Source organism: Staurois parvus, unplaced genomic scaffold (genome assembly GCF_062004578.1).
Source record: "Staurois parvus isolate SC_StPar_1 unplaced genomic scaffold, SC_StPar_1.0 ptg000723l, whole genome shotgun sequence".
NCBI lineage: Eukaryota > Metazoa > Chordata > Amphibia > Anura > Ranidae > Staurois > Staurois parvus.
Window position 1 is genome coordinate 1707875 of NW_028318519.1, and position 17272 is coordinate 1725146.

Here is a 17272-nt window from a genome sequence, read left to right on the forward strand (position 1 = left end):
CCCCTTATATTGGTGGTCAGTGTAGAAGTATCCCCTTATATTGGTGGTCAGTGTAGAACTAACCCCTTATATTGGTGGTCAGTATAGAACTAACCCCTTATATTGGTGGTCAATGTAGAAGTAACCCTTTATATTGGTGGTCAGTGTAGCCGTATTCCCTTACATTGGTGTTCTTTGTAGAAGTATCCTCTTACATTTGTGGTCAGGTAAAACGTATCCCTTACATTGGTGGCCACTGATCAGAGCAGAAGTAACCGCTTACTGTATATTGGTGGTCAGTGTAGAAGTAACCCCTTATATTGGTGGTCAGTGTAGAAGTAACCCCTTATATTGGTGGTCAGTGTAGAAGTATCCCCTTATATTGGTGGTCAGTGTAGAAGTATCCTCTTATATTGGTGGTCAGTGTAGAAGTAACCCCTTATATTGGTGGTCAGTGTAGAAGTAACCCCTTTATATTGGTGGTCAGTGTAGAAGTGGCCCTTTATATTGGTGGTCAGTGTAGAAGTAACCCCTTATATTGGTGGTCAGTGTAGAAGTATCCCCTTATATTGGTGGTCAGTGTAGAAGTATCCCCTTATATTGGTGGTAAGTGTAGAAGTATCCCCTTATATTGGTGGTCATTGTAGAAGTATCCCCTTATATTGGGGGTCAGCGCAGAAGTAACCCCTTATATTGGTGGTCATTGTAGAAGTATCCCCTTATATTGGTGGTCAGTGTAGAAGTATCCTCTTATATTGGTGGTCAGTGTAGAAGTAACCCCTTATATTGTTGGTCAGTGTAGAAGTAACCCCTTATATTGGTGGTCAGTGTAGAAGTGACCCCTTATATTGGTGGTCAGTGTAGAAGTAACCTCCTTATATTGGTGGTCAGTGTAGCCGTATTCCCTTACATTGGTGTTCTTTGTAGAAGTAACCCCTTACATTTGTGGTCAGTGTAGAAGTAACCCCTAATATTGGTGGTCAGTGTAGAAGTAACCCCTTTATATTGGTGGTCAGTGTAGAAGTGGCCCCTTATATTGGTGGTCAGTGTAGAAGTAACCCCTTATATTGGTGGTCAGTGTAGAAGTATCCCCTTATATTGGTGGTCAGTGTAGAACTAACCCCTTATATTGGTGGTCAGTGTAGAACTAACCCCTTATATTAGTGGTCAGTGTAGAAGTGACCCCTTATATTGGTGGTCAGTGTAGAAGTATCCCCTTTTATTGGTGGTCAGTGTAGAAGTATCCCCTTATATTGGTAGTCAGTGTAGAAGTATCCCCTTATATTGGTGCTCATTGTAGAAGTAACCCCCTTATATTGGTGGTCAGTGTAGAAGTAACCTCCTTATATTGGTGGTCAGTGTAGAAGTAACCCCTTATATTGGTGGTCAGTGTAGCCGTATTCCCTTACATTGGTGTTCTTTTAGAAGTATCCTCTTACATTTGAAAACGTATCCCTTGCATTGGTGGCCACTGATCAGAGCAGAAGTAACCGCTTACTGTATATTGGTGGTCAGTGTAGAAGTAACCCCTTATATTGGTGGTCAGTGTAGAAGTAACCCCTTATATTGTTGGTCATTGTTGGAATAACCCCTGACAACATGTACAGAGGCCTAAGAGGAACGTGAGTTCTTCTTGCCCTCCATTCTCCCTGCATGGTGGCTGCAGACAGCGCCACCTGTGTGAGGAGGTCAACCTACACTTGGGTGTGATGCCACTATGGGTCCCTTAACCTCCATACATACCTGGGGCTGGGGGTAAATGCTGCAAGAGCCTATGCATGGCACCTGTGACATCCAAATCGTGGGTGCAATGCTCCTCAGGCTTCGAATCAAAAAGTACTAAATACAAATTGGTCACAAGATGTTGCTGTGGCTACTTTTTTTTATTGGAAAAGGTGGACTTAGCCTTTAAGCCTGTGTAAATCCAGGATTTCATTAACATTATCATAATCATCTGGGAGCTAAAGTGGCTTAAAAGTCACTTATGTGAAAATTCTATTCAGCGATCACATCTCTTCTCTTCAGGCACTAGAATTAATTTTCTGGTACAAAGCATTTTTTTTTACAAAATGAAAGAATGTAAATTCACATACAATCAGTTAACAAAAATATATATATAGTAATCTTATGAAGGAGTTTAGTAAAAGCTGATTCGGGTTGAATAGGTTAACTTTTTTTGCCAACCTTGCCTAATCGGGAAAGAAAAAACATTTTGGCCATTAGAGGGAGCTGGTGGTTATAGAAAAGAATCATATTTTATTTATTTATTTATATATATTATCATTATTATTATTTATGAAATAAATAAATAAAATATGATTATTTTCTATAATCACCAGCTCCCTCTAATTGCCAAAATGTTCATTCCTGAGGCAAAATTCATTGCAACCAGGGGCGGACTGACCATTTGGAAACTCAGGCACTGCCCGAGGGCCCGGGGTCAGTAGGGAGCCCCATGAGATGCCCCTGGTACCTTTTTCATTGGCTTTTGTGAGTTTGGGCAAGGACACAGTGGCCCCATGATCCCCTATTGCCCGGGGGCCCCATCAGTCCGCCCGATTACAACAGTGAAAACATGTTCATACAAACCCCCACTAGTGCAGCTATGCTGGTTACAGTGGAAGAGCCGCTGAGACTGGCCTTGAACCTACTGTATGTACATTGGCCATTTCATAGTGAATCATGTCTATAGGGTTTTAATATTTTTTTTTCTATATCTCAATCAATAAATGACAATATTAAGGTAGCTTGATTGTCTGTTATAAGTCAACAGACGTCAGCTTTGCATAGAGAATGTCAGTTCACTTCATTCATTAATAGCAATGTGCTGATTGCTCTGTTCTGTTAAGTGGTCCATTAGGGTACAGAGCCAAAATTATTCTTTATTCTCCCAAGGATGCGTCTCCTGTGCTGAACATCCTGTTTCATACTATTCACAGGATTTAATGATCTAAATGTGTCTTTTATCCTATCAGTGTAGGCGATGGAGCTTCCGTTTAAGTCTGTAAATGAATTTTATGTATCATTTAGGGGTTGATTTATAAAGAATTTCCATGGCTATTCACCTAATAAAAGGGCATGTACATTTGTTCCATGTGAAGGGTGCAAAAAAAAAACAAATGTAAATAGGCTATTTCCTGTGCTGTTTGAATGTAAAATCGACTTAAAAATGGGAAATACCATATATGGCTACTAGGGGGAGCTAAGTATTATTGGAAATTCCTAGAATACTTAGCACCATCTAGTGGACAAATGCAGCATTTTGAGAATTATATTTCTGTTTCATATATACATTTATATGGCGTGTTATATTTCTGCTTTTGCCATGAATAGCAAAAAAGGTACTTGTATACACCCTTATTGGATCACCCAGAGCATTGTGGGTGTTTCATATAATTAAAGACTCAGAAGAATCAGATAATGTAGCAGTTGGGTGGAACTGGGAACTCACAGGCAGAGGCTACCTGGATATATATTTATCTCCATCCAGTCCTGAGATTTAAGTGACTTTGCCCCATACCACAGCCCTGTGGTAGACAACATGGCATTTCTTATACTTACAGGTTTCCTGACCACCCCAACCCTGTGACTGGACAGTGAAAGGAGATACAGCTGACTGATGAGCTCACTTCCCTGCCATCTGCTCTCCCCTCCTAGCAGTATGTCCCTTTTAGTACATGAGTACTGCAGCACAGCCGATTGGCTCTCTGAGCTGCTTCTCCCTCTCCCAGTCTGAACTCTGCTGTACAGGGATTGCAAGAGGCTGATAACAAGTCAAATTCAGGCACTTACTTACACACTGCTTGTGTTTATGATAACACACATTAAATGATACAAAGAATACGGAGCTGCATTCATTTGTATTTTTATATCTCCAGAAGTTCAGCTTTATGTAGAGACATGTCCCCCTGTAACCTTCTATTAGGTGAGTGAGTGTTGGAGCCGCTCAATGATTCCTGTACAGGGGATTGGGGTTCATGTCTTTTCATATTTCATCTCTTCCTCCAGATCCCTGGACTGAGCTTCTCATCTCTCCACTTTCATAACAGAGCTGGATGCTTCCCCCCGAGAGAATACCTTCCCTGAACCCGCACTTCTCTCCCAGCCATGCTACTGCTTATGTAAGAGCCATATATATGTGGAGGAAGAGCTACATTACTTCATGATTTATGCACCACCATTACCCCAGTGACTCCCCTCACCTCCTCTTCCCTCTGTCTCTTTATCTCTGACCAGACCTTCTCTTTCTTTCTTTCTTTCTTTCTTTCTTTCTTTCTTTCTTTCTTTCTTTCTTCTCTCCTCTATCTTTCCATTGCTCTCTTTCTCTCATTCCTTATCTCTTTTTTATTCATTCTTTTCTAATTCCCTCTTTCTTTCTCTCTCCCTCACTCTCTCTCTTTCTATCGCTCCCTTTCTCTTTTTCTTCCCCTTGCTCTTATCTCTCTTGTCTTTTCTCTCGCTCTCTCCCCCCCTCCCCCCTCTCTCTCTCTCTCTCTTTATCTTTATTTTTTTCCCTTGACCTCTCATTCTCTCTTCTTTTTTCTCAGCAGTTATCTATCCTTTCCTTCATCTCTCCCTCACTCTCTCTCTTTTCTCTCCTTTTACTTTCTCTCTCTTTTCCTTCCTCTCTTTTCTTGCCTCTCCTTCTCTCTCTGTGTCCTTTCTCACTCCCTCACTCGTTTTCTCTCTCACTCACGTTCTCTCTCTTTTCTTCTCACTCTCTTTCTCAGCCTCCCTAGCTCTCACTCTCTCTCTCTTTTTCTCTCGTTCCCTCTCTCATCCTCCCTCTTTCTAAATTCTCACTCCCTCGCTCTCTGTCCATCTCTCTTTTTCTTTTTCTCTCTCGCTCCCCTGCTCATCCTCTCTCTTTCCATTTTGTTCCCTCACTCTCTGTCTTTCTTTCGCTCTCTATTTCTTTCTCTCACTCTCTTGTGCATTCTCTCTCTTTCTCTCTTGCTCCCTCACTCTCTATCTCTTGCTCTTGCTCTCACTCTCTTTCTTGCTCTCTCTCGCTCCCTCGCTCATTCTCTCTCTTTTTCTCTTGCTCCCTTTCTCTCCGCTCTCTGTCCATCTCTTGCTCTCACTTGCTCTCTTTCGTTTCCTTGCTCATTCTCCCTCTTTCTCTCTTGCTCCCTCGCTCTCTGTCTATCTCTCACTCTCTTTCACTTTCTCTTTCTTTCTCTCTCTCTCTCACTTTCTCTTTCTTTCTCTCTCTCACACTCTCACTTTCTCTTTCTTTCTCTCTCGCTCTCTCTTTCTCTCTTGTTCCCTCGCACTCACTCTTGCTCTCACTCGCTCTCACTCTCTTGCGCTTTCTCTCCCGCTCCCCCGCTCATTCTTCCTCTTTCTTTTTTGCTCCCTTGCTCTCTGTCTATCTCTCGTTCTCACTCTCTCTCGCGATCATGTTCTCTCACTTTCTCTCTCGCTCTCTTATTCATTCTCTCTCTTGCTCCCTTGCTCTCTCTCTCTCTTTCACATATTCTCTCTTTCTCTGTCGCTCTCGTGTTCATTCTCTCTTTCTCTCTTGCTCCCTAGCTCTCTGTCTATCTCTTGCCCTCACTCTCTCTTTCTCTCTCGCTCTCTTGTTCATTCTCTCTCTTGCTCCCTCGCTCTCTATCTCTCACTCTCTTTCTCCCTTGTTCCCCGCTTATTCTCCCTCTTTCTCTCTTGCTCCCTCGCTCTCTGTCTATCTCTTGCTCTCACTCTCTCTCTCACGTTCTCTCTCTTTCTCTCTCCTGCTTTCTTGCTCATTCTCTCTCTTTCTCTCTCCTGCTCTCTTGCTCATTCTCTCTCTTTCTCTCTCCTGCTCTCTTGCTCATTCTCTCTCTTTCTCTCTCCTGCTCTCTTGCTCATTCTCTCTCTTTCTCTCTTGCTCCCTTGCTCTCTGTCTATCTCTTGCTCTCACTCTCTCGCGTTCTCTCTCTTTCTCTCTTGCTCCCTTGCTCTCTATCTCTCACTCTCTTTCTCTCTCGCTCCCCCGCTCATTCTCCCTCTTTCTCTCTTACTTCCTCGCTCTCTGTCTAATTCTTGCTCTCACTTTCTCTCTCCCTCACTCTCTTGTTCATTCTCTTTCTGCTGCCTCGCTCTCTTTCTCTCTCTCCTTCCCCCGCTTATTCTCCCTCTTTCTCTCTTACTCCCTCACTCTCTCTCTCTCTCTCTCTCACTCTCTCTCACTCCCTCACTCTCTCTCTCACTCTCTCTCGCTCTCTCCTTCTCTCTCACTCTCTTGCTCACTCTCTCTCTTTCTCTCTTGCACCCTCACTCTGTATCTCTTGCTCTCACTCTCACTCACTTTCTCTCTTGTTCTTTCACTCATTCTCTCTTTCTCTCGCTCCGTCAGTCTCTGTCTCTCGTTCTTGATCACTCTCTCTCGCTCTCACTTTCTCTCTCGCTCCCTCTCTCATTCTCTCTCTTTCACTCTTGCTCTCTATCTCTCTGCCCCTTTCACTCCCTCGCTTGCTCTGACTTTCTTTCTCTTTCTCTCTCACTCATTCTCTCTCTATCTCTCTGCCCCCCTCTCTCTCTTTTCTGGGAAGGAATCCTCAGCCTTCCATCCAGTGTTACTTTACACTTGGCTTCCCTGGTCATCCAATACCACGTCACCCTGTGTGGGGTCACCCTGTGTGCTGGATGTGGGCAGACACTGGAGAGAGGAGATATCACTTACAGCTCAGACACTCTCTATGTATGACATGATCACATCAGTCACCCCTGGGACACTACAGCTGTGTGGGGGACCTCCGCACCACCAATATAACTCTGCAGCATCCACCAAACACTGAAATATCAGTTTTACCTGGACTGACCCTGAAAGCACTATAAGTCTTCAAAATGTTCTTTATTAATCCAAGCCTGGCTGTTCATATGACTTAGATGAACATTTCAGCAAAGGTCAACTGTCAATTTTAATTCAAGTGCTCCAGGCAACTCCCTTTGGTCCTTTTTTTTTTTTTAAATTGTGCTATGTGTAATTATTTATTATCACTATATACAGTATATTATATTATAGAACATTACAAATGTGCATTCATACATTTCTATAACCTCACAATATACAGCAAGCAGTATGTGTGCAGGGGCGGACTGACCATTTGGAAACTTGGGCACTGCCCAAGGGCCCCGGATCAGAAGGGGGCCCCATGAGATGCCCCTGGTACCTTTTTCATAGGCTTTTTTGAGTTTGGGCAAGGACACAGGGGCCCCATGATCCCCTATTGCCCGGGGGCCCCATGAGTTGTCAGTCTGCCCCTGTATGTGTGGCCTGGCTTCGGCAGCTGGTCCTTGTCGGTTATGTGACTGCAAGCCCACGGGGGTATTAGGCTGGCCATACACTATACAATTTTCTGTCCAATTTCTGCCCAATTTCCTTTAGATTTACCTTGAACTATGTAGTACAAGAGCCTGCCTAATTGGATACAATTGAATGTGTTGTTTAGGTTGGACCTCATATTATATGGTTTTTGGTAAATCTAAAACAAAATTCTCAAGAAAATTGTATAATGTATGGCCAGCTTAAGTGTACAATCCAAACGCACATGTTCCTGCATTAAAAATGGCGTTGTGTATAAGTGGGTGCTGCAGCGACCGTCGGCTGGAACCTGACCAAAATCAGCAAAGGGTCACATGCCTGATGAAGGGTCCTGCAAGACTCCGAAATGTTGCCTTGCTGTAACTACGTTATCATTCGTCACATGCCTGATGAAGGGGTCCTGAAAGATTCTGAAACATTGCCTTGCTGTAACTATGTGATCGTCCATCACATGCCATTCAGAAGGTGGGCTATAGGATGAACCTACATAGAGGACAACCCCATTTAAATTGCAAAGAGAATCCTCATAGTGTAGTAAAATAATTAGAATGTATTGCCTCAAAGCATAGTATTGAACGTACATCAATCGTGAATATAAAACAGCATATCTCAAAGATGCTCGGGAGAAGATAGAAAAGAGTCCACCATAACCATCACCAAACACTCTGCCTCTTACCAGATCATGTTGACCCGCAGTTATTGATCGGTCAAAAAACGCTGTGTAAGTTCCAAAAGGCAAGGACGCTCTTTGGTTCCAAACTCTCACATCAGAAGGTGGGCTATAGGATGAACCTACAAAGGAATTATCCTCTTAGAGGACAACCCCAGTGAAGCTTCATAGTGTAGTTAAATAATTATAATTTATTGCCTCAAAGCATAGTATTGAACATGCATCAATCATGAATATAAAATAACATGTCACCATTTAGTGAATGATAAGTTTCTAACCAACAAGATGGCCGCCGCTTTCCTGTACGTGCTGACATCACGCGATTTAGCTCCTCCCTACGGGTTTCGTCACCAATGCTTACACATCCCCCTCATTTTTTTTTGGAAGCTGTCCTGGCAGCGAACAACCCATAAACCAGAAAGTATAAACAGGTGACATATATAAATAGGTATAAACAGCAAAATACACAAACAGTATAACAATCAGTCTATAACAGGTGGACCCCCCTTATCTAGTGGACCACCGGCTAGCTGTCACTATTTTAACTAGGTGGGAGAATTTTTGCCTCCCCATGTTATGCTCCCAGTAGAACTGGTGGAACTCCGCCTCAATAAATTCATCCTGGTGGCGGAAGTCACACAGATGTTCTGGCATCTGGAGACTCTCCCTTATGGCCCTGCTATAAATCTTTGGCCGTTCTTCCTCTAATTGCTGGAACAGGGCCTCGGGCATGGAGGGAAATTCATAACCATAGTGCTTTCTGACATAGTCATCAATGTAGCACTCTACAGAAAAAGCCGAGCAGTCCGGGAAGAGAGTGGCTTAAACCCTTCCCCTGCCTGGGGCAGCCACCTCTAAGTGAGCATGTGTAGGCAACCCTTTTTCCAAGGGATGATCAGTCTGCTGCAGGCAAGAGGAAGTATTCCTCAGTCTCCTCTCCCCCAGTGATTAGTATGTTGCAGGCAAGAGGAAGCATTTCCTCAGTCTTCTCTCCCCCAGTGATCAGTCTGTTGCAGGCAAGAGGAAGCATTTCCTCTGTCTCCTCTCCCCCAGTGATAAGTCTGTTGCAGGCAAGAGGAAGCATTTCCCTAGTCTCCTCTCCCCCAGTGATAAGTCTGTTGCAGGCAAGAGGAAGCATTTCCTCAGTCTTCTCTCCCCCAGTGATCAGTCTGTTGCAGGCAAGAGGAAGCATTTCCTCAGTCTCCTCTCCCCCAGTGATAAGTCTATTGCAGGCAAGAGGAAGCATTTCCTCAGTCTTCTCTCCCCCAGTGATAAGTCTGTTGCAGGCAAGAGGAAGCATTTCCTCAGTCTCCTCTCCCCCAGTGATTAGTATGTTGCAGGCAAGAGGAAGCATTTCCTCAGTCTTCTCTCCCCCAGTGATCAGTCTGTTGCAGGCAAGAGGAAGCATTTCCTCAGTCTTCTCTCCCCCAGTGATCAGTCTGTTGCAGGCAAGAGGAAGCATTTCCTCAGTCTCCTCTCCCCCAGTGATTAGTCTGTTGCAGGCAAGAGGAAGCATTTCCTCAGTCTTCTCTCCCCCAGTGATCAGTCTGTTGCAGGCAAGAGGAAGCATTTCCTCTGTCTCCTCTCCCCCAGTGATAAGTCTGTTGCAGGCAAGAGGAAGCATTTCCCTAGTCTCCTCTCCCCCAGTGATAAGTCTGTTGCAGGCAAGAGGAAGCATTTCCTCAGTCTTCTCTCCCCCAGTGATCAGTCTGTTGCAGGCAAGAGGAAGCATTTCCTCAGTCTCCTCTCCCCCAGTGATAAGTCTATTGCAGGCAAGAGGAAGCATTTCCTCAGTCTTCTCTCCCCCAGTGATAAGTCTGTTGCAGGCAAGAGGAAGCATTTCCTCAGTCTCCTCTCCCCCAGTGATTAGTATGTTGCAGGCAAGAGGAAGCATTTCCTCAGTCTTTTCTCCCCCAGTGATCAGTCTGTTGCAGGCAAGAGGAAGCATTTCCTCAGTCTCCTCTCCCCCAGTGATCAGTCTGTTGCAGGCAAGAGGAAGCATTTCCTCAGTCTCCTCTCCCCCAGTGATCAGTCTGCTGCAGGCAAGAGGAAGTATTCCTCAGTCTCCTCTCCCCCAGTGATCAGTCTGTTGCAGGCAAGAGGAAGCATTTCCTCTGTCTCCTCTCCCCCAGTGATAAGTCTGTTGCAGGCAAGAGGAAGCATTTCCTCAGTCTTCTCTCCCCCAGTGATAAGTCTGTTGCAGGCAAGATGAAGCATTTCCTCAGTCTTCTCTCCCCCAGTGATCAGTCTGTTGCAGGCAAGAGGAAGCATTTCCTCAGTCTCCTCTCCCCCAGTGATAAGTCTATTGCAGGCAAGAGGAAGCATTTCCTCAGTCTTCTCTCCCCCAGTGATAAGTCTGTTGCAGGCAAGAGGAAGCATTTCCTCAGTCTCCTCTCCCCCAGTGATTAGTATGTTGCAGGCAAGAGGAAGCATTTCCTCAGTCTTCTCTCCCCCAGTGATCAGTCTGTTGCAGGCAAGAGGAAGCATTTCCTCAGTCTTCTCTCCCCCAGTGATCAGTATGTTGCAGGCAAGAGGAAGCATTTCCTCAGTCTTCTCTCCCCCAGTGATAAGTCTGTTGCAGGCAAGAGGAAGCATTTCCTCAGTCTCCTCTCCCCCAGTGATTAGTATGTTGCAGGCAAGAGGAAGCATTTCCTCAGTCTTCTCTCCCCCAGTGATCAGTCTGTTGCAGGCAAGAGGAAGCATTTCCTCAGTCTTCTCTCCCCCAGTGATCAGTCTGTTGCAGGCAAGAGGAAGCATTTCCTCAGTCTCCTCTCCCCCAGTGATTAGACTGCAACATTGTAACTTTATAACAAGTCATAAACTGATCCAGTGTATATTTGTAGCAGGTCACAAGAAAGATATCACAAATTCTTTGTAGCAGGCCGACTTGTAGGGTTCCCACCATGTAACACGTATATGAAAAAATGTGATAATTAGTTTTTATTTAATATTTATCAAATTAAAATATATATCATAAAAGATCTCAGCAAAATGAATAATCCATATCTGGATAATGTATTCCTCTGAGATCATTTACATATATTTTAATTTTTATTATTGACTAAAAATGAATTCTTAATCATAATTTACATGTGTTATGGAGTAGGTACCTTAAAAGTCCACCCTCTATAAAGACTTTTTGATATCTTTATAAGCATTTCTAGATGTGGTACTGCAACTCATTAACCTGCATACATACGCAAGTTCAGCAAGTGACAAGGTGAGAGGCTGCAGCAGGGGCTGATCTGTGTCAGACATTTGTGAACATGGCTGAATAACTGCACAGGCAGCAGGATTTACATGAGTGTGTCATCTATGAGCCAGCATCTCAGTCCAGGAAGTAGATGGTGACCCTGGGTGATGTCTGAAGAAAGATGGCTTTGTCCTTCTGGGGAGAAAAGCAGATGAAGGCATTGTCCGGCGGAGACACCATACACCTGACACACATCACTCAACATGTATGTACATAGCAGGAAGATGTATAGCCAGTGCTAGCTTCATTTTAAAGGCCACTGAAAATTACAATTTCATTGGGTGGCAGTGGTTTAAAAAATTCAAGGAGAACCCATTGGAGAATTTAACACGAAGGCATCTATTTATTTTATTTATCTCAGCATTCACACAGCTGTCATGATTAGTCCCTGTATATTGTCTAGTAGGTTTATTTCCTATGATTGTCAGCTCCAACTAGTGGCTATTATGTGGAATTTTCCTGAAATACCTCAATCAGGAAAATATTGCATTATGGCCACTAGATGGAGCCGACGATCCTAGGAAATAGACATAAAAGACACAAAATAGAAGTGATTCACAACAGATGTGCGAATTCTAAGACCGTTCTTTTGTAAACGTATAGTATGTCTGGTATTGATTCGTCATATGAATCTACTTTGTCAGAAATTAAACTAAACAGAAGTAATAATTTAGCAGGAGTTGTACTTTAATTTCCCAGGGAAACTCGCCATTTTGCAGGCAAATAGGAAGGAAGGGACTAAAAGAGAAGGAAGGAAGGAAGGAGGGGGAGAGGAGAAGAAAGACAGAAGAAAAGAAGGGAGGAAGAAAGGGATGAGGAAGGGAAGGAAAAAGAAGGAAGGGATAAAAAAAAGAAGAAGGGATGAAGGAAAGAATGAAGATGGGAAGGAAAGATGAAAGAAGAAAGGAATGAAGTAGGGAATGAAAGAAACATGAAGGATTAAATTAAGAAAAGGAGGGAATAACGAAGAAAGGAAGGGAAAGGAAAGGAAAGGAGGGAATTAAATAAGAAGGAAGGAAGCACGGAAAAAAAGAAGGGAGGAAGAAAGGGATGAGGAAGGGAAGGAAAGAAGATGGAAGGGATAAAAAAAAAGAAGAAAGAATGAAGGAAGGAATGAAGATGGGAAGGAAAGAAGAAGGAAGGAAAGGATGAAGTAGGGAATGAAAGAAGCATGAAGGATTAAATTAAAGAAAAGGAAAAGGAAGGAAAGAAGGGAATGAAATACGCAGGAAGGAAGAAAGGGATGAGGAAGGGAAGGATAGAAGAAGGAAGGGATAAAAAAAGAAGGGATGAAGGAAGGAATAAAGATCAGAAGGAAAGAAGAAGGTAGGAAGGAAGGAAGGGATGAAGTAGGGAATGAAAGATGCATAAAGGATTAAAGTAAGGTAAGGAAAGGAAAGGAAAGAAGGGAATAAAATAAGAAGGAAGGAAGCATGGAACAAAAAAAGGGAGGAAGAAAGGGGTGAGGAAGGGAAGGAAAGAAGAAGGAACGGATCAAAAAAAGAAGAAGGAATGAAGGAAGGAATGAAGATGGGAAGGAAAGAAGAAGGAAGGAAGGTATGAAGTAGGGAATGAAAGAAGCATGAAGGGAAGGGAAAGGAAAGGAAAGGAAAGGAAAAGGGAATGAAATAAGAAGGAAGGAATAAAGGGATGAGGAAGGGAAGGAAAGGATAAAAAAAAGAAGGAATGAAGGAAAGAATGAAGGAAGGAATGAAGATGAAAAGGAAAGAAGAGGAAGGAATGAAGGAAGGAGGGAATGAAACAAGGGAAAGGAAACCAAAGGAAAGGAAATGAAAAGGGAATGAAATAAAAAGGAAGGAATAAAGGGATGAGGAAGGGAAGGAAAGGATAAAAAAAAGAAGGAATGAAGATGGAAAGGAAAGAAGAGGAAGGAAGGAATGAAGGAAGGAGGGGATGAAATAAGGGAAAGAAAACCAAAGGAAAGGAAAGGAAAGGAAAATGGAATGAAATAAGAAGGAAGAAAGAAAGGGATGAGGAAGGGAAGGAAAGGATCAAAAAAAGAAGGAATGAAGGAAGGAATGAAGATGGAAAGGAAAGAAGAAAGAAGGAAGGAAGGGATGAAGAAGGAAAGGAAAGGCACAAAGTACAAGTAATGTGGATCCCTTTTGTAGGCACACGGTACTGTCATTCATTTTTAATGACACCCCAGCGCAGCCTGCTAACACATTTGCACCATAATGCATGTAACAAAGTACTGTATTTTTTGGTCTGATTTTTCAAAAATGGTCCTGCACATCTTTTGTGTGATTTTCATGCATAGCTCAGCCCATTGAAATGAATAAACTGCTCTAAATGTGATGCGTGAACTTGTGAACCGCAATGTTCTTTATATTTGTATGTTATCCCTTTTGGTGTACATTTATTTTTCCTTCTTCTTTACTCCATTTATCTAATGTTTGCCAAAATTTGGAGAAAATGAATACTCAGAATTTTGCAGACTGGAGCCATAATATCATCCATTGACGCCTAGTTCTGGGAATGTTGATAAATGCTCACCCTGTTTAATGACAGGCCTGAGACTTTGCTGGAAGCAGATGGCTGCAGGAAAAACATCTGCCTTGTTAGTAAATGACGCGAGGTGTCCTAGACGTGGAGACGCAGCACCTCTAGGCGTCTTCCTGGCTATCGCTGGCTCATGGAAAGCAGGCAATGGCATAGTGATAACTTAAACACTGACCCGCCATCCTGCAGAAATCTGTATATATGTTTACTTCAGTCCTAAAAATGACGGGTAATGAATATCATGACTTATCCCAATACGAGCACTTGTGTCACACCTGAGATCTGGAATTAATTAGTCTCTATGGCTGTGTAGTGAGATAAAAATAAGTCCGCCAGCTGCTACTTGATGTCAGCATTCAGAGGATCCACATCTGCCACAATGAGGAATTCACTGGAATTAGTACAGCAGTGCATGTGTCTCTGTACTGCGCCTGGGATGTGGTTACCACTGTTCATGGAAAAGGGTCAATTGTGTGGCAAGTTGATATACTGCTATCTGAAGAATAAATACATAGGAAAGCGCCTACACCCCTATAGTGGAGAATGGAAAGAAGAAAGGATGGAGGGAAGGACAGAAGAAGGAAGGAATGAAGAAGGCAAGGGATTAAGGTGGGAAGGAAAGAGGAAGGAATGAATAAAAAATGAAGATGAGAAGGAAAGAAGAAAAAAAGGGATGAAAAAGAAAAGGAAAGAAGAAGAAATGATGGGATGAAGAAGGGAAGAAAAGAAAAAGGAAGGAAGGGATGAAGAGATAAAAAAAAAGGGATGATTAAGGGAAGAAAAGAAAAAGGAAGGAAGGGATGAAGAGATAAAAAAAAAGGGATGATTAAGGGAAGAAAAGAAAAAGGAAGAAAGGGATGAAGAGATAAAAAAAAAGGGATGATTAAGGGAAGAAAAGAGGGAAGGAAGGAAGAAAGGATAGGACATACATTCCTATAGAAAAAAAAGGAAAGAGGGAAGGAAATAAGGTATGAAGAAGGAATGGAAAGAAGAAGGAAGGTAGGAATGAAGAAGAAAAAAGAAGACTGCGCTGGAAAAGTAAAGAAAGGAGGAGGAGAAGGAATAAAGAAGGGAAGGAAATAAGAAGGAAAGAAGGGATGAGAAAATAGAAGGAAAGAAGAAGGAAGGAAGAGATGAAGAAGAAAGGGAGGGAGGAAGGAGGGTAGGAAAGAGGAAAGGCAGAAGGGATTAATAATGAAATTGGAAGAAGGAGGGAGGGCTGAAAGGGGGAAGGAAAGAAGAAGGAAGGAAGGAATGAAGGAAGGAAGGAAGGAAGGAAGGAAGGAAGGAAGGAAGGAAGGAAGGATAGGACATACATTCCTATAGCAAAAAAAGGAAAGAGGGAAGGAAATAAGGTATGAAGAAGGAATGGAAAGAAGAAGGAAGGTAGGAATGAAGAAGAAAAAAGAAGACTGGGCTGGAAAAGTAAAGAAAGGAGGAGGAGAAGGAATAAAGAAGGGAAGGAAATAAGAAGGAAAGAAGGGATGAGAAAATAGAAGGAAAGAAGAAGGAAGGAAGAGATGAAGAAGGAAGGGAGGGAGGAAGGAGGGTAGGAAAGAGGAAAGGCAGAAGGGATTAATAATGAAACGGAAGAAGGAGGGAGGGCTGAAAGGGGGAAGGAAAGAAGAAGGAAGGAAGGAAGAAGGGATTAAAAGGGAAAGGAAAAAATGGAGGAAGGAAGGTCTAAAAAGAGGAAGGAAAGGCGATGGAAGGAAGGAATAGATAAAGGTGGGTAGAAGGGATTAAAAAGTAAAGAAGGGAGGAAGGGAGGGCTGAAAGGGGGAAGAAAAGAAGAAGGAATGAAGGTAGGAAAGAAGGAGGAAAGGGTTGAAGAGAGAAGGAAATGAGAAGGTTAAGAAGGAAAGTTAGGAAAGAAAACAGAATGAAGGGAGGGATGAATAAGGGAAAGAAATAAAAGAAAAAAGAAAAGAAGAATGAACGAAAAGGGCAAAAAGCACAGACGTGATGAAGAAGGATAGAAAAAAAGGTAGGAAAGGAAAAAAGGGAAGGAAACAAGAAGGAAGGAAGGGATGAAAAAGGAAAGGAAAGAGGAAGGAATGGAGAATGGAATAAAAGAAGACAGAAGAAGGGAAAAGATGAAGAAAGCAAGGAAAAGAGAGAAATAAAGGAAGAAGGGAAGGAAAGAAGAAGGGATGAAGAAGAGAAGGAAGTGATGAAAGAGGAAAGAGCTATTCATGAATAATCACCCTAGTATTTTTGGTCTTACTCCAGTGTTTGCAGCAATATGTGTAGCGTAGTCAGCCTTTTCTTGCATAGGCCCCCAATTCATGTGTTTTTTATTTGTATGTGTGTATGTGGGGGTGGGGTGGGGGAGGAAGGGCTCAAAATCTTTCAGGGGGTGGGGGTTAAGTGCTTGTGTGTATTTTTTTACATTTTTATATAACTGAACTTTACTTTTTTGTCACACTGGGGACCAAAATCTCCCAATGTGATACTATTTTGTTGTTCTTTTTAATAAAACACCAGGGATCTTTTTAGACCCTGGATGTCTCACCTTCCCTCCATTGCAGCTAAGGAGCACAGGTTGCTCTCCATTAGCTTCTTCCTCAGGAGAAGTGACAGTTGAACCTGAAAGTGATGTAATACACATCGTTTTGGGTTCTTACTAGAGAGTGGGGACCAGTAAACAGATGTCTCCCTCCCCTCTACCGAGCAGCACCTGGGACAGTGGAGCCTGGGAAACATGGTGGAATGCTCATATGCACAGGGGGGGGAGAGGAAAGAAAGCAAGCTAGTAGCCAAGAAATGGCTTGTCAGATTTACTGCATGTTTGCAAACCCCTCAACTGCTGCTGTCAGCTTCTTGTTTGGGCTTACACAGTGCTTCTGCTGCACTGCACCAGCGTTGTCAGCCCTGCCAAGATGTCCCTCTGCTGGACTGCACCAGCGTTGTCAGCCCTGCCAAGATGTCCCTCTGCTGGACTGCAGAACACTGTCATTTCTCCACCCATCCCTGTCCCTCCCCACATCTACACATTGATTTCCTTCCCAGCAAAATAATGCTTCTATCTTGACTCCCAAGAGCCTGCCCTTTTTAGGGAAGGGACTTTTGGGAAACGTAGTTCTGGGGGCATACCTACAACAATTGGAGCTGACCTCCCAGCTGCTGCCCCTGCACAAATTTTACACTACCCCGCCCTCACCTAACAGCCGATCTACTCCACTCCTCCTACCACTCCATCCCCCACAGCCATTTCCTCCTGTACCACTATCCCCTCCCTCCTAGATTGTAAGCTCCAAGGAGTAGGGCCCTCAAACCCCTCATGTATTGTATTGTTACTGTATTGTCTCATGTACTGTCTCCCACTATAATGTACAGCGCTGAGCAAACTTTTTAGCGCTATATAAATACTGTATAATAATAATAATAATGATGTCATAGAGAGTAATAAAAGGTGTTTCTGGCTCCAAGAACAAGGGGAAAGAAAAATAATTGTTGGGGCATGATCTAGTGGGTACTACAAGGTATTGGGGGTAAATGTTGGTATTGCTTGGACATACATCTAGAGAAAAGAAAG

At 43.2% G+C, this 17272-nt stretch overlaps 1 protein-coding gene across 1 annotated transcript in view; it reads left to right on the forward strand.

Moving 5' to 3' along the window:
• LOC149445375 (uncharacterized) overlaps positions 1 to 17272 on the forward strand; it is a 193857-nt gene that overhangs the window by 160848 nt on the left and 15737 nt on the right. The gene's annotated exons all lie outside the window — the stretch shown is intronic.